The 18,136-nt window shown below is 48.9% G+C and overlaps 1 protein-coding gene across 3 annotated transcripts in view; it reads left to right on the top strand.

Annotated features, from left to right (window-relative positions):
- The window catches only part of EIF4G3 (eukaryotic translation initiation factor 4 gamma 3), a 513,419-nt gene that overhangs the window by 164,770 nt on the left and 330,513 nt on the right, over nucleotides 1-18,136 (top strand). For all 3 annotated transcript variants that reach the window (XM_030537664.1, XM_030537665.1, XM_030537663.1), the window contains one exon: nucleotides 11,769-11,897. The gene's annotated coding sequence lies outside the window, so the exon portion shown is untranslated. The remainder of the gene's footprint in view (nucleotides 1-11,768; nucleotides 11,898-18,136) is intronic.

Raw genomic sequence — 18,136 nt, 5'->3', positions numbered from 1 at the left:
GGAAGGAGATTCCACCACCTCCCTCGGTAACCCATTCCAGTACTTCACCAGTCTCTGAGTGAAAAAGTTTTTCCTAATATCCAATCTAAACCTCCCCCACTGCAACTTGAGACCATTACTCCTTGTTCTGTCATCGGGTACCACTGAGAACAGTCTAGATCCATCCTCTTTGGAACCTCCTTTCAGGTAGTTGAAAGCAGCTATCAAATAATTATAAATGCTTTTCAGGCTTTTGCTACAGAAGGGCATAGGATTAGTATTATTAATGAGACTCTCATGGGAAGGTTGCAGACAACCTGTAGCAATGCTGTCATTCCTCTACATTGTGTTAATGTTACTGTCTACGGCAGGGGTAGGCAATGTATGGCACGCGTGCCGAAGGCAGCATGTGAGCTGATTTTCAGTGGCACTCACACTGCCTGGATCCTGGTCACCAGTCTGAGGGGCTCTGCATTTTAATTTAATTTTAAATAAACCTTCTTAAACATTTTAAAAACCTTATTTACTTTACATACAGCAATAGTTTAGTTATACATTATAGACTTACAGAAAGAGGCTTTCTAAAAATGTTAAAATGTACCACTGGCACGCAAAACCTTAATTTAGAGTGAATAAATGAATACTCGGCATACCACTTCTGAAAGGTTGCCGACCCCTGGTCTACAGGATGTCCAAGGCTAAATTATGGATTAGGCCTCTGCCACTTCCTCCCTTTTTCTACCCTCACTGTAAGTAGCTCCCTTCCTGTTGCCCAGTTAGAAGACAGCATAGTTCTTTATAAGCATCTCCTGAGCTTGTGCTGGGTAAATGACAGGCAATGGTGCTCTGAAAGAACTCTCTGATTGTACATAATGCTGTTTGTTCCTGAACCGTAAAGCTTTCAGAGATGATTTTTGAGGATTAAAAGCTTAAAGGGAGGGGGGAAGGATTTCTGAAAGGCCTGATTGATGGGTTTTCATCATTGCACGAATCAATGGGATTTTAATTTAGTCCTTTATAGTCACCAAACATTCAAAAGACTTTTAAAGACTGCATTACTCCTAACACAGGTGTTCTCAAACTGGGGGTTGTGACTGCTCAGGGTGTGCAAGATTATTACGTGGGGGGTCATGAGTACATGCAGAGAGCAACTACTGTAACTTATATAATTTAAAACTAGCATTTTAGAAAATGACACCTTTCCGTTGCAATGTAGTGTATTTATTTCAAAAAAATATTGTAAACATATAATGCAGCGATCTTTGTTCCTAAACAAAATATATATGTATTATCATCACTTTAATGAAATTAGATTCTGGGGATTGTAGTATCATGCGCATGTGTTTGTTGTCTTGAGACTAAAAAGATGGGACTGAGACAACATTAAAGGGCTTCAGCAGCTGAAGAGCTGCATTAAACTGAGTTTAGCAACCCCCCCCCATTAATTTATAATTTAGCAATCAGAGGCGCAGGTGGGGGTGGCCTTGTGGGCCTGTTGTTTAAAATGCTAAATTTTAAATGTGTTGCTTTCAGAGCCGGGAGGCTGTGAAAAATGATATTAACAAATATACAAATACCGTTTTTCACAGCCTCCTAGTTAGCTATCAGGTCTGCTGTGAAAAGTAATATTAACAAACATACAAACATTACTTTTCACAGAAGACTTAGCGCCACATTGCCACCCTTACTTCTGCATCCAGCTCTGAAGGGAGTGCCAACTCCAGTAGCAACGCAGAAGTAAGGGTGGCAATGGGCCACTAAGTCTGCTGTGAAAAGTAATATTGGCAAAGTTTCTTCATGCCCCTTTCCCTCACTATTAAACAGTATATATTTTTTAAAAAATATCTTTTCTCCTTATAATAGTAATTCAATGAAAATGTGTTTTAGTCTTAATTTGAAAGTGGTGAGAAAAGGTAAATTCATTTTAAACAGTAGGGTTATAAATTTACCATTTTTAATAGAGTTAAATATAAAAAATGTGTTTTTTATTTATAATGGGGATCACACTCAAAGGCTTGCTGTCTGAAAGGTGTCACCAATACAAAACATGAATTACTGTAATCTCAGCAAGAAGAGTCAGTAAACTGCAGTCTTTGATGTCTGACCCTTCTTATACATTGTTTCATAAAGAGACAATGTATTTTTTGTTCACACTCATTCTTACCTAAAATAGTTTCTAAATTCTGCTTGAACGAGTTGAAATCAATACATCCTCCCTCCCCCGAGCACATTTTTTTCTGGGAAAAGTTAGGTTCTTCTTCGGATGCTTGCTCATATCCATTCCAGTTAGGTGTGCGCATGCCGCATGCGCGTTCGTCGGAGAGTTTTACCCTAGCAACACTCGGTGGGCCGGCAGGGCGCCCCCTGGAGTGGCACCGCTATGGTGCCGGATATATACCCTTGCCGGCCCCTCCGCTCCTCAGCTCCTTCTTACTGCCCATGTCGGTCGTTGGAACAGTGGAGCGCAGCTTAGCTGATCTCCACCACCCTAGCGATTCGCTCGTTTCTATTGTATTTGTGTATATAGTTCGATTTCTATCAGTATAGTTAGCGTTTAGTTGTTAGTTCTGTAGTAGTTATTGTAGATAGTTAAGAGGGATCGGGGTCTAGCCCATTTTCCCTCCCCCGGTACCGGGGCCCATGCCCGGTTCACCGGGCTTCAAACCGTGCTTGGCCTGTCATAGGCCGATGCCCACAGGAGACCCTCACGACTCCTGTCTTAAGTGTCTGGGTGAATCCCACCTGACGGACAAGTGCTGCATCTGTAAGGCATTCAAGCCCCGGACTGAAAAAGAATGGGACATTCGCCCAAAACAACTACTGATGGAGGCAGCGTTGACTCCCCAGTCCTCGGCACCGTCAGTGGCACCGGGAGCAAGTGCCTCCTCGGCACCGGAGCGCACTCCAACAGCGAAGGTTCCTTGACATCAGCCATCACCGGCTCAAGCTTCTACCCGGCACCGTTCTCTCTCACCACGGAGCAAGAAGCACAAGCCTCCTGCGGCTGCTATATCTACACCACAATCTGAGCGCTTAGCCAATCGGACCGCCCGGCACTATCAACTGCCGTGGCACCGACGTCCTCTGCACCGTTGATTCCAGCCTCGCTGGAGCCATCGAGTCCGGTGCTCACCAGCTCCCCGGCACGTGCCGTGGTTGAGCTTGTCGTGCCCTCCACTCCGGAGACATTTTGCACGGCACGGGACTTGATTGCCTTGACGGAGCCTGAGCTGCCTCAACCCCCGGCGCTGCTGGTGCGTGTTCCTCAGTCTATAGGCAAGCCGGCCCTCATGAGACCTTCTTCGCCTGGTACCACAGAACGTCGCCGGTCCCGATCCAGGTCCTGCAGGCATTCCCGGTCCCGCCATCGATCCCGGTCCCGCGGCCGCTCGTAGTCCCGGTACCGTTCCCCATCGAGGTCCCGGTCGTACTCGTGGCACTGCTCGAGGTCCCGGTCGCCATCCGGATACTACCAGCACCGCTCCAGATCTCGGCACCACTCGCGCCACTGGACTTCTCGCAGCCGATCTCGGCACGGCGATTCTAGGCACCCGTTGACCTCCCGGCACCGCGCTGGTCGCAGGTCCTGGTCCCACTCCTGGCACCGTCACAACTCTCGGTACCGTTCTCCAGCACCGCGTAGGGACAGTTTGAGTGGACGCAGAGACTTACATCAAACGGTCTCCGCTCCTCCGTGGCCATCCCGTCATCCGTCGATCTCCTCCCATGCAGACACTGCATCATACAGGGATTCGGATAACCACCAGGGACCTCATCAGTGGCCCTTTTGGACACCTTGGGCCTACCACCAAACCCAAGGTGATCCGCATATACCATCGTGTTCCGGCCCTTCTGAACATTGGGCACCAGAGACGACAGTGAGCAGACCTCCCCCACTGGGTATGGAGGAATCTCCAACACACGTGCCAGACCCTCAAGATCTGCCGCCTCAGGACATCCCCTAAGACCAGGATTCGATCCAGGACCCACTAGTTCCCGGGGTTTCATCCTCTTCCTCCCCGGATGAAGTGGTGGTGGGGATGTCTACATCTGGACCGCCCCCAGTCGACCTCAGGTCACACCAGGACCTTCTGCGCTGCGTCGCCCTCAATATCAACTTGCCTGTAGAGGAAGTTCCTGAGGTGGACGACCCAGTTGTCAGTATACTGTCGGCGGAGGCTCCAGCCACGGTGGCCCTCCCCTTCATCCGCTCGATACAGGGTAGTGCGGATACCATCTGGCAATCCCCGGCATTCGTAAATACATGGCGCCCTCCAAGGGGTACGAGTACCTGTATGTACACCCCCCTCCTTGTTCATTGGTTGTTCAATCCGTCAATGAATGGGAGCACCATGGCCAGCAAGCCCCTGCTCCTAAATCAAGGGAGGCCAGGCGAATGGATTTGTTGGGGAGAAAGATCTATTCTGCGGGAGGCCTCCAGCTCAGGGTGGCGAACCAGCAAGCCCTCCTCAGTAGGTACAGCTACAACACCTGGGAGGCAGTAGGGAAGTTTGTAGAGCACATCCCGCAGGACTCCCGCCAAGAATTCACAGCTCTCTTGGAGGAAGGGAAAAAAGTTGCGCGGACCTCCCTCCAGGCCTCGCTGGATGCCGCCGATTCGGCAGCTAGAACCGTCGCCTCTGGGATTGCCATGCGGCGTATATCGTGGCTGCAAGTGTCAGGCCTGCCACCTGAGCTCCAGTACACGATACAGGACCTACCCTTTGATGGCCAGGGCCTCTTCTCCCAGAAGATGGACTCTCGCCTGCAGACTCTGAAGGACAATCACGTAATCATGCGTTCCCTGGGAATGCATACGCCACAGACTCAGAGGCGATCTTTCTGGTCGCAACCTCAGCGCCCCTACCCCCTGCCTCCGCCAAGGCAAGACTTCACCAGAAAGCGAGGTCGTACCTCTTGCAGACGACAGTCTTGATCTCAGGGGGGTAACAATGCCAGTCCCACCAAGCCACCGGCGGGACCGAAGCCAAACTTTTGAGGGTGCGCCCGAGAGCACTGTACCAATGACCTCCCAGGATCTCTTTCAGTTCGCCAACCGCCTTGCCACATTCCTCCCTGCGTGGTCCCAGCTGACTTCGGACCATTGGGTCCTCCGCACGTTGGAGTCTGGCTACCGCCTTCAGTTTATTTCAACCCCTTCTCCCCACCCTCCCTCCTCGTCCCTCTTCAGGGACCCCTCTCACGAGCAACTCCTTCTGCAGGAGGCTCCGAGGCTCCTTGCGATGGGAGCTATAGAGGAGGTTCCGGAGGAATTAAGGGGCAAGGGGTTCTATTCCAGATATTTCCTAATTCCCAAGGCAAAAGGGGGCTTCCGACCTATCCTGGACCTGCGAGGACTGAACAAATTCATGAGAAAGTTCAATTTCTGCATGGTGTCCCTGGGGACCATCATCCCTTCCCTGGATCCCGGAGATTGGTACGCTGCTCTTGACATGAAGGACGCATATTTCCACATCGCGATTTATCCTCCGCACAGAAGGTACGTATGCTTTGTGGTAAATCGTCAACATTACCAATTTGCAGTCCTCCCCTTTGGCCTCTCTTCGGCCCCTCGGGTATTCACGAAGTGTATGGCGGTAGTCGCCGCCTCCCTCCGCCGTCGTCAAATACACGTCTTCCCATACCTCGACGACTGACTTATTCGAGGGACCTCCGAGGCTCAGGTCACTGCTCATGTAAACGTCATCAAGGGCCTATTCACCCGTCTAGGCCTGATTATCAACCTGGACAAATCCGTTCTGCGACCTAGGCAGAGGATAGAATTCAGAGGGGCCATGCTGGACTCCAATCGTGCATCGGCCAGCTTGCCCCCACAGCACTTTCAGACTATAGTCTCGCTTATACAGCGACTGAAAAGCTTCCCAACAACTTCTGTCCTCACCTGCCTCGGCCTCCTTGGTCACATGGCTGCGTGCACCTTCGTTACGAAGCACCCGAGACTGCGCATGCATCCTCTCCAGACTTGGCTCACCTCAGTCTACCGTCCACGCAGGGATGCCATAGACATGATAATCCCGGTTCCACCAAGCGTTCTGGTCTCCCTCGACTGGTGGCTGACACCCTCCCTGGTGTGTGCCGGTCATCCGTCACAGCCTTCGGTGTCTCTGACAACAGACACTTCTTTTCTCGGCTGGGGTGCTCACTTAGGGCACCTCTGCACCCAGGGTCTTTGGTCTTTTCAGGAGCTGGCGCTTCACATCAATGTACGCGAACTGAGAGTGGTCCGACTGGCGTGCCAGACCTTCCAGCATCACTTACAGGGCCATTGTGTTGCAGTTTTCACAGACAACTCAACGGCCATGTATTACATAAACAAGCAGAGAGGGATGCGATCTTCCCCTCTTTGTCGAGAGGTGATGTGACTGTGGGACTTCTGCATAGCCCACTCAATAGACCTGGGAGCCTCCTTTCTCCTGGGAGTCCGGAACTCTCTAGCGGACCACCTGAGCAGGTCCTTCCTGTCTCACGAGTGGTCCATCCGTCCGGACATACTCCTCTCAGTATTCCGGAAGTGGGGCTTTCCCCAGATAGACCTCTTTGCATCCCAAGAGAACAGGAAATGCCAGGCATTCTGCTCCCTGCAGGGTCGCTCCCCAGGCTCCCTCTCGGACGCGTTCCTAATTCCCTGGGAAGGTCATCTACTTTATGCCTTTCCACCTTTTCCCCTGGTCCACAGAGTCCTGCTCAAGCTCCGCAGGGACATGGCCAGGCTAATCCTGATCGCTCCGGCGTGGCCGAGACAGCACTGGTACACCATGCTGCTCGACCTATCTCTAGCGGACCCGATACCTCTGCCACTCTACCCGGACCTGATAACGCAGGACTTCGGCAGACTTCACCACCCGGACCTGCAGCCCCTCCATCTGACAGCATGGCTGCTGTCTGGCTAAACCAATCCGAATTGCGCTGTTCCACCCCGGTGCAACAGGTCCTCCTGGGAAGCAGAAAGCCTTCCACGCGGGCGACATATCTCGCCAAGTGGAAGCGCTTCTCCCATTGGTGTGCCCAGCGTACCCTTACTCCCGCAGGCGTATCGGTCCCCATTATCTTGGACTACATATGGTACCTCAAGGAGCAGGGCCTGGCGCTCTCTTCAATAAGTGTGCATCTGGTTGCGATTTCCACCTTCCATCCTGGGGAATCCGGCAGTTCGATCTTATCTCTCCCTATAGTTTCCAGGTTCCTTAAGGGCTTGGAGCGACTCTACCCTCCGGTTAAGCGCCCTTCCCCTACCTGGGACCTCAGCCTTGTACTAGCTAGGCTCACGGGCCCTCCTTTTGAGCCGTTACCTACATGCTCGCTGCTGTACCTGTCCTGGAAGACGGCCTTCCTTGTCGCTATCACCTTGGCCAGACGAGTATCGGAGCTTCGTGCTTTGATGGTAGACCCCCCGTATACGATCAAGGATAAGGTACAGCTGCGGCCGCACCCGGCTTTCCTTCCCAAGGTAGTCTCTACCTTCCACATTAATCAAGACATTTTCCTACCAGTCTTCTTCCCGAAGCCGCATACATTGCACCGGGAACAACAACTACATACCCTGGATGCCCACTGGGCCCTCGCCTTTTACAGTCAGAGGACCAAACCCTTCAGACGCTTGCCTCAGCTATTTGTAGCGGTCACGGAGCGCATGAAAGGCATGCTTATCTCTTCCCAGAGACTCTCATCCTGGGTGACATCCTGTATCCGGACATGCTACGACTTGGCCCGCGTTCCGACTGGCCATCTCACGCCCACTCTACTCGGGCTCAAGTCTCGTCTGCCGCTTTCCTGGCCCGCATTCCCATCCAGGAAATATGTCGCGCAGCTACCTGGTCTTCCGTCCATACTTTTGCATCCCACTATGCACTGGTCGAGCAGTCTAGAGATGATGCCGCCTTTGGCTCAGCGATCTTACATTCCGCAACGTCTCACTCCGACCCCACCGCCTAGGTAAGGCTTGGGAATCACCTAACTGGAATGGATATGAGCAATCACTCGAAGAAGAAAAGACGGTTACTCACCTTTGTAACTGTTGTTCTTCGAGATGTGTTGCTCATATCCATTCCACACCCGCCCTCCTTCCCCACTGTCGGAGTAGCTGGCAAGAAGGAACTGAGGAGCGGAGGGGCCGGCAGGGGTATATATCCGGCACCATACCGGCGCCACTCCAGGGGATGCCCTGCCGGCCCACCGAGTGTTGGTAGGGTAAAAATCTCTGACGAACGTGCATGCGGCGCGTGCTCACCTAACTGGAATGGATATGAGCAACACATCTCGAAGAACAACAGTTACAAAGGTGAGTAACCGTCTTTTGCATATCTTAGATGTTAAGAGGGTCCATATTTGCTATCTGGACAGGACAAGCCCTCTAAGGCAGGGGTGAGCAAACTGGCCCACGGGCCATGTCCAGCCCACCAGATCTTTTTAACCTGGCCCTCGGGCTCCTGTCAGGAAGTGGGTTGTGAGGCTTGCCCTGCTCTGCTTGTGCCGTGGCTCCGTATGGCTCCCAGAAGCAGCGGCATGTTCCCTCTCTGGCTCCTATGCGTAGGGGCAGCCAGGGGGCTCCGCACACTGCCCCCACCCCAAGCACTAGTTCTGCAACTCCTATTGGCCAGAAACAGCAGGCAGTGGGAGCTACAGGGGTGGCACCTGCAGACAGAGCAACACACATAGCCCCCTGGCTGGTGCCACACCCCCTCATAGGAGCCAGAGGGGGGACATGCCACTGCTTCCAGAAGCTGCGGAAGAGGTGCCTATGGACAGGGCAGTGCACAGAGCCATCTGGCCACGTCTCTGCATAGGAGCTGTGATGGGGGAAGGACATGCCGCTGCTTCTGGGAACTGCTTGAGGTAAGCACCACCCATAGCCTGCACCCCTGACTTCCTCCAGTGGCCCAGCTCTGTGCCCTAGCCTTGATCCCCCCGTCCACCCTCTGAATCCCTCGGTCCCAGTCCGGAGCATCCTCCTGCACCCCAAACCCCTAATCCCCAGCCCCACCCCAGCACCTGCACCCCCGCTGGAGCTCTCACCCCCCTGCATCTTACCCTCCAGCCCAGAGCCCCCTCTGACACCCTGAACTCATTTCTGGCCCCACCACAGAGCTTGCCGGAGCCCTAACACCCTCCTGCACCCCAACCCCCAATTTTGTGAGCCTGCTATACAATGTCCATACCCAAAGTTTGCCCACCCCTGCTCTAGGGGCTTGTCTACACAATGAGTTACTGTATAGCTAGCCAGGGTGTGAATCAACAACACACCAGCTTGTCACGCAGTAACTCACCATGTGGATGCTGTCATAACACTAGTAAAACTCCCATGCAACATTACGAGGTTAATACTCCCTACTCCGTCACACTTGGGACTAGATTTTTGTGAGGGTTGTGGTGAGAAGTCCAAGGGTGTTGGTTGACTCTACCCAGGTATTGCCCTAATGGATTAAGTTTAATAATCTGCTGTGACTTTACATTTATTTCAGTACTTGAGGGTCTCAAACCACATTCCAACAAGTCCATAGCTGTTTCTACATGTCTCAGAAGTACATAATTGAATTATGTAAAGCTGCTGCCTGGCACACAATTCTTGTATCTACACAGTATTAGTCTCTTGACTTGACTTCCAGATTTAATGCTCAGTTTAGGTGAATGATCCTACAGTCTTTAATTAGTTGACCTCAGATCTGCATTCTTTGTGCATTGTTACTGCTGTTTAATCTCAGAATGGTTTCAGTACTGACAATACTCAAAAGATGTAATTTGCCAATATCTGTGGTTTCTTGTGAAGAGTGTCAGTATAGATGCACATTTTCATTCTCCATCCTCTCTTCTTCAGCATCTTTGACATGGATTCTGTTTAAATGGATCTGAACATTTGGTGTTGTGAGGGATCATGCTGCCTCATTGTAGAGGGTTCTACTTTTGGTGCTGAAAGTGTATGCACATTTGAGTGTGGATCTATGCTGACAATTCTTGAAGAACCAGTTATTGTTTAGCTTTCAGAGTGGTAGCCGTGTTAGTCTGTATCAGCAAAGAGAACAAAGAGTACTTGTGGCACCTTAAGTTTATGCCCAAATAAATTTATTAGTCTCTAAGGTGCCACAAGTACTCCTTGTTCTTTTTGCAGTTATTGTTTAGTAACCTCTTTTTTTTTTTCCAACAGAAAGTCAACCACTTTTTCTAGAGAGTGATGACTAGCATGCACAGATTCTTCTGAATGGTCTGGTTATCAGTGAATAATTTCCTTGCACTCTGTGTATCATTCTGTTTTTTTCCCCTAACTGTGTATTCTGATGTCCTTTGTAGCTGCTCTTTAATCATAGAATAAAAAAATCTTGATTTGACTTGACAAGCCCACCACGATAACTAGGAGAACTGTAAAGGATTTTAGTTTTCCTAGTGGCAGATTGCAAAAGTTTCACAATATCCTCTACTAACTAGTTTCAGTTAAGTTGACTGGATGTGTGCATCCCTGCCAGTCTATATCAGCTAGGAATAAGATTCCTCTCTGAGGAAGGGACAGAACCAGTTGGAGGAAGGTATAGCAGACTATTTTTACCCACCCTTTTCTCTGATCAGCACAAAGGTTCTTTCAATCTTCCAGCACTGAACGATTTTGGACTGTGTCCAAACCTTCATATATTGCCCATTGTAATTTTCATTTGTATGTTGCAGCTGTTTGAGTGTCTCTCAGGTGATGTAACTGAATACATCACTACTTAGAATGTAATAAAGGGGTTTGGACAAACCCTTAGATTTAAACCATGTGTCTCATGTGCCAAGCTCTCTTGGCTTTCAAATAGACTGAAAATATTCCTTTTTTGTAGATTAGGAGCCTGGAATTTCCTTCTGCTTTCTTTCTAATATCCTTTAATGCTGGCTGATTTTTCTGTGGGATACATTGGCAATATCCCCTTCTATTAATGTTTGTAGTGTTTTGAAATTCCTGAGATTTAAATGGCTGTTTTTAAACAAAGAGAGGTGTTTTTGTGAATACTATTCATTGAGAAAAGAGTGCTAGATTGTTGCAATGTGAGTATAAAACAAGTTAACAAAGATTTCATTGCACTGAATTGCTGGAGGATATCTCTTGCAGTTGTGATTCCTCGTTGATTTTCCATCTCTTGTTTTACTGACCTGGAAACTTCATTTTAAGCACCTTAGATTAAATCATAGATATGGTAGAATAGAAACAAGTATTTGAGCCGTGCAAAGTATTTTATTTAGATCTGCATAGTATATTTGGCTTTTTTGAGAGACCGAAGAGGGAGCTAATTTTCCAAAAGAACTGCTTTGAATTTTTATTCTTCTTTATTGATGGCAAGTCCATCAATCAGCAATGTCAGATTTTCTGTGCAAAAGTGAGGAATAAATGGGGAATTTCATGTCCTGTTGCCTTTGTGTGTCACTTATTCTGACTGGTAGCAAGCACCTGTTGCACCACTTTGCAAATCACAGTGAGCAGTTTTTTGTATCAAAAATCACAAGATTGTTTGATATAATTTATGATGATTGACAGTCTCATAGTAAGGTCACATGACTGAAATATCAAGGATATTGCAATGAAATCCCCCAGTATAACTGAATCAAGGTTGTGATATTAGTTTCCACACCTTCATGAGCACTGGTTTCACGTAAGTTGTTAAATAATGTTTGAATTGGACCACATTTTAAAAATGCTGCTGATTCTGCCCTTCTTCATATCTGGCAGTTCCTTACTCCCAAAGATTAGAATGGTAAATAAAGATTAAATTACTAATATTATGTTTTACTAATAGTTTATCTCCTTACAGGTAACACAGGTAGCAAGACAACCAGGACCTCCTGCACCATCCCCTTACTCTGCACATGAAATAAACAAAGGACACCCAAATCTTGCTGCAACGCCACCAGGACATGCATCATCCCCTGGACTTTCACAGGTAAGAGAGGTGCTGGTCAGAAATTTGCCTGCTCTTGATTTTTTTTTTTAGTATTTTTCCCTCAGCTCAAGGAGCTCAATTTAAATTTATCTGCTTTCTGTTACCACTATAAAACTGATTAATGGGGAGCATGCTGTTTTAAAGCAAATCCAGCACTGTAGTGACTTATGCGTACCATCCTAGTTGGTTGTTAATCATTATTGAATCATTATCAAGTTATTGAATCATTATCAAATTGCAGAAAATATTGGTGACAGTGTTGAGGAATATCCCCATTTTCTCACCAACTGTTCTGGGTTATGGTCCACTTTTGCAGAAGTGCCCCAGATACTGTTATAGTGTTTTTTCATGTTACATTTTTTACACGATGCTGATGGGCAAAGCACTTTACAATTAATATTAGAAATAGTGAAATGAAGTTACAAAAATAAGTGCCAACTAAATGACAGATTGCAAGTACAGAAGAGCGAAATAGAAATAATAGTAAGGATGAACAAATAATGTTTGATTAGCAAGTTATTGAGAACAAATTAGTTTTAGATGTTTTAAAAGACTACTGTTGTACTGGAGTGAAAGTGAAAGGGGGAGCATGCTCCATAAAAAAAGAGGCAAGCAAGAATGAAAAAAAGGAGATTGAGAAGGGATGCTACATGAAGCTATGAAGGATTGGGAGTGGAGGAAAGCCAATGATGTGGAGAGCAGGCAAAATGAGAATTAGAATCTTAGGACTTTTCTACACAGAAACTTAGTGTGTGTTAGGCTAGTGTGCTGTAGGTTCACACTCTGGTTTACTGCACACTAAATTCATGTAGATAAGTCCTTAAACTTAATTTGGATTTCAGCTGACAATCAGTTGAGCAGAGGGAAAAAATGTAAAGCCGTGAGATACCCAGAAGATTAAGATGGGCAATAGAGTTCTGAACAAGATATATTAGTTTACAGAAGAAAGGAGGAAGACCAATTGTGGACTTGGGGAGGGCAGCGTCCAGAAGACAGGATACGAGATAATGAAAGCTTCAAGCTTACTCTATGGCTAGGAAAAAGCAAACTAAAAATCTTGGTGAACACTGAAATTTCCAGCCAACCTCTTTAATGTTGGAGAACGTATGATCCAGTTTTCAGACTGTTTTGATGTACTGAAGCAAACAAGGATGTGTGTGAAACATTCCAACTGGTGTAAATATAGCGTATTAGCAGATTACAGATAAAGCACTATGTATATGATACATGGGGTAAAGCACCTTGCAAGAAATCTGAAGACCCTTTGTTATGTCTGGATACTTGTAAAGGCCCATTCTCTTGGAGGCCTAGAAAGTGGAAGTTAAAGTATCTTGCAGGCATTGGGGATGTTGTCCGGGAGCATTACCTTATACTTTTATGTCACAGCTGCTACTTAACCATTCTCTGGTTTGAAGGTGGAGCCTCACACTAGAAAGAGAAACAAATTCCAAGGGTGGAGGAAGCAGGGGAAATCCCAGTACACCTCCACCCTGATATAACGTGACCCGATATAATGCGGGTTCGCATACAATGCGGTAAAGCTCTGACACGCCGCTCTGAGCAGCGTTTTAAGGGTGCTGGGCCAGGCAGGGGCTGAGGGGTTTGATAAGGGGCAGAGGGGCTTGGGGGTGGTCAGGAGCTCCCCCCAGAGTCTGAGGGGCAGGAGCTGTGGGGGTCCTGCAATCCCAGAGTGGCCCGGGGGATTAGCAGGGGGCCAGGAGCCATCCGCTCTGCTTCCCTTGACCCTGCCCCAGCTGTGTCGCTCAGGAGATGCGGCTTGGGGGAAGGGCTGCTTCCTGCCACTGCCGGTGAGATCCTGTCGGGGCTGGGGGGGAGGGCGGGTGGGTGATAGGGATAGGAGCAGTCAGGACAGGAGGGTTGGGTGGGTGGGGGGTCCTGGGGGTGCTTAGGGACAGGGGACTCTGGAGTGAGCAATCAGGAAACAAGAAATGGGAGTGGGGGGGCAAAGCGGTCTCACCTATAATGCGGTGAGATTTTTTGTCTCCTGAGGACCGTGTTATATCTGGGTAGAGGTGTATTTTATTTGACCTTTCTTATATAGCAGCAAACTCATTAATGGTGAACTTGTGGACAAAGGGAAAGCCAATCCCTGAATGACACTGGTGGAGGAGAGGAAGGAGAGTGACCTACATAAAGTTTTAAAATGTTAGCCAATTTTTTTTCCTTAATATTTTCCAACTGAGTCAATATTTGCAAAGAAGATGGGGTCTGTGCCAGAATCCTTACTCTAGGCAGCCATGGAGAATACTAGTTTGCTGTTCCAATGACTCTTAGAGGCTTTGAAATTAGACCCATATTGTGCCACCACTACATAGACTAAAGTATTTTTTATCTGTGATGATCAGTAGGAGGAGCATGGCCTTGTATCCTCCCCAACCTCTTGGGGACACTTGTAAGTGGTAGGAGGGAGCAGTCCTTATGCTTAATTGTACCTGTCCCATTCTTTGATGGCATAAAGGAAGGAAAGCATAAGGACCAGATACAATCTAGACCTGGTGAACGGATGAAAGCATCTAGTCATTTGTTTCTCTAGGTGGTTCTGGCAGCTCTTCTGCCAGTACATTGGACAAGCGGTGGCTGGAAATCTTGTTGAAATGAAAGCTTGAATTCTGTAGACAAATAGTAAAAAATGGAAGGGAGAATAATAGTTGTTTTCACTGGTTTTCATTATTTATGCAAATTGCCTTTAAACAGAGTTTTTCTGCTATAGTGGGAAACTACTGCTGACCCTCTTCTTGTGAGTAGAGTCTCCTCTGCTGACCAGATGGAGGCAGCTAGAGATTTGTATCTGGGCAAGCCTGGCTAGCAGGAGGTCTATCCATCAATTGCTCTTTATAGTGTCAAGCCCCTGTAGGAGCGTCCATTAATTTCCCCAGTGGTGAATCTATTCTGTAATGAGATCTTTCTTCACTTCTACACTCTTTTGATTCCTCTGCTTTTGTCTTGACTGCTTTTACTCTCTTTTCTCCCCTGTGTTCCTTTGCTGGTTTCTTCACGGGGCAGAGTACATACTCCTCTGCCTGACTTGCCTCCAGCAGGAAGAATGAAAATGGAAGTGACTCACACCGATGGCTCCCCATCAAAGCACCAATAGCCTCTTCTGCTCTGTGGGGCACCCCACTGAGGCATGGCCTTACTGGAGCTGGAAGATACAGAATTTTTGGGAGCAGCTGGGAACCCCTCATAGAACCAGGCAGTAGCTTTCTTGGCTCCTATCCGAAAACAATGTTACAAGAGAAATCAGCTGCAGTTGTGGCAACAGTTGCACTTTAGAGAGCAAACCAGCATGGAAGAGAAGCAGCAGCCCCTACACTGTTGAGAGAGAACTCCAGCAAACAAGGTAAAACCAGTTCCTCCTCCTCAGCAGGCAAGAAAGGGGGTTAGAGATTAATAGGGATCTTCTCATTCTTCCCTACTTTGCTCTGATAGCCAGAACCCATGCACATGGGTAAGCTCCCAGAGGTACTACACTGAATAGGAGAGTAGGCAGGTTTCCCCCCACCTATCCTTTGTGAGTGGCCTAGTAAATATGCTATCAGCTATACTACCTCAGCATCTATATCATTACTGCCAAAAGCAGCCTCAAAAAATACGTAAGTCAAAGTGTAAAGATGGTTGCTTCCCTCTCAGCTGCTTCATCTGAGTCGCCTCCATTGGGCACTGTAAAGGTTACAAACAAAAATTCCAGAGAACATAAAAGACACATAGGTGGATCTCAGATTCTTTCTTAGTTGATGCCACCTCCTTTTCCTAGAAGAGGGAGAGCTATCACAGTTCAATTTGGAAAAAAATAAATCTGACCACAATAGCCAAAACAGACTATTCTTCGAGTGCTTGCTCATATTGATTCCAATTAGGTGTGTGCGTGCCGAGTGCACAATCATCGGAAGATTTTTACCCTAACAACACTCAGTGGGTTGGCTGAGGCATCCCCTGGAGTGGAGCCCTTACGACGCCGGATATATACCCCAGCTGACCGAGTGCCCCCTCAGTTCCTTCTTACCACTCGTGATGGTCATTGGATTGTGGAGCGTGGCTTAGCTGATTTCCACTTCCCTAGCTTTTAGCTTGTTTATAGTTGTAAATAGTTTTTATAGAGTAGTTGTTATTAGTTTCTAGTTGTAATTAATAGTTGTTATTGTTGTTAGTGTAAATAGTAATCGGGGGTAAGGGGCTTCTCTCCTTCCCTCCCTCCTGGTACCCGGGCTCATGTCTAGGTCTTCGGGTTTCAAACCATGCTCAGCCTGCCTTAAGCCGATGCTTACAGGAGACCCCCACAGCTCCTGTTTGAAGTGCCCAGGGGAATCCCATCAATCAGATAAGTGTCGCATTTGTAAGGCATTCAAGCCTCGGACTAAAAAGGAGCGGGACTTTCGCTTGAAGCGGTACTTACCCCGATGTCCTTGGCTCCTTGTTGAGACCCGGCACTGCCTCTGGCTCCAGAAGCAACAGCTTCACGTCTCGGCACCGGCTAAGACCCCTGTCACCGGGCGTCTCTAGTACTTCTACCGTGTGGCACTGCTCACTATCTCTGGGACCCAAGAAGCAGCACAAACAACCTGCTGCTCCTTTGCAGTTGCCGGCACCGCCTGTGCCTCTCCCATTCTGGACTGCCCTGCGAAGGCTCCAACTCCTGCACCGTTGATTCCGTCGTTAAGCTCCCCGGTGCGTACCGCGGTCGAGCTCAGTCTACCTTCCACCCTGGAGAGTTTTTCTATTGCACACGACCTGACTGTGCTCACCGAGCCGAGACCGTCGCAACCTTCAGTACCACCGGTACGGACTAGTCCCTCGAAAGGAAAGCCCTCCATGATGCGCCCTCTGTCTCAGAGCAAGAGGGGACGGCACCGATCCTGGTCCCAAACCCAGTTACAGTCCTGATCCAGACGCTGGTCTCATCCACAGCATCGCTTGCAGTTCCGGCATCGATCACCATCTCAGCGCCGGTTGCACTCGCGGTGCTGCTCCGCCTCACGAAGATTTTCTTTCCAGTACGAGTCGGTACTGGTCCAGCTCCTGGCACCGATCCTGGCACCGGTCTACTCGGAGTCGATCCCGGCACCGTTCCGCCCATAGATCTTCGTCTAGGTCCATATCTGCCTCCCAGCACCAATATGACTGCTTGTCCTGATCCAGGTCGCAGTACCGCTCGAGACTACAGCACGGGGTGACAACGCAAGACAGGGCGACCCAGCATGTGCGATTGGTTCCACCTTGGCTGTCCTGTCCCAACTCGAGGTCGTCTCAGGCAGAAAGTGGCTACCATGTCCAGGACCAGGATGTGGACGGTGCTAGCCAATGGCACGATGAGGGGCAGGATCCTGGTCAGGGACCTCCGCAGTGGTCCTTTTGGACCCCTTGGGCATACCATCATGCCCAAGGTGTCCCCTCGGAGGCTTCTCGCTCTACCCACTCAGAACCCTGGGTACTGGAGGCCACGGTGAGTCGCCCTTTCCTGGAGAGTTTGGAGGCGATGGCCCTACCCTCAGCTCAGGCCCATGCCCCTAGCATGGTGGACCTAGGGCAACCGGGGTCTCCCCAGCAAGACTTGCCCCAGGACCCGTTAGTCCCTGGAGTATCCTCCTCGTCTTCACCCGATGAGGCAGTGGCAGGTATGTCCTCCTCTGGCCCTTCACCTATAGACCTCTGTGCACACCAAGAGTTGCTTCTCAGAGCGGCACAAAACATGAGCCTCCAGGTGGAGGAGGAGGTGGAGGTCGAGGATCTGGTAGTGGACATTCTATCTGTCGATACCTCGACACGTATAGCCTTGTCATTTATTTGGACTATCCAGGCTAATGCCAATATGCTCTGGCAATCTCCGGCCTCTATTCCTCCCACAGCCAAGAGGGTGGAGAGGAAGGGGGAGGGATAGCTCAGTGGCTTGAGCATTGGCCTGCTAAACCCAGGGTTGGGAGTTCAATCCTTGAGGGAGCCACTTAGGGATCTGGGGCAAAATCAGTACTTGGTCCTGCTAGTGAAGGCAGGGGGCTGGACTTGATGACCCTCATGGTCCTTTCAGGGTCCCTTCCAGTTCTAGGAGATAGGTATATCTCCATTAATTAAAAAAAAAATAGTACTTGGTCCCCTCCAAAGACTACAAATACTTGTATATTCACCCCCAGCTGTGCTCCCTTGTTGTACGGTCCATTAATGAGAGGGAAGGACATGGCCAACAAGCTCCCGCTCCTGGATTTATTTGGGCGCAAGATTCATTC

This window comes from Gopherus evgoodei, chromosome 18, assembly GCF_007399415.2.
Source record: "Gopherus evgoodei ecotype Sinaloan lineage chromosome 18, rGopEvg1_v1.p, whole genome shotgun sequence".
Lineage (NCBI taxonomy): Eukaryota > Metazoa > Chordata > Testudines > Testudinidae > Gopherus > Gopherus evgoodei.
Note: the sequence above shows the minus strand (reverse complement) of the source record. Positions and strands in the feature narration are given on the sequence as shown.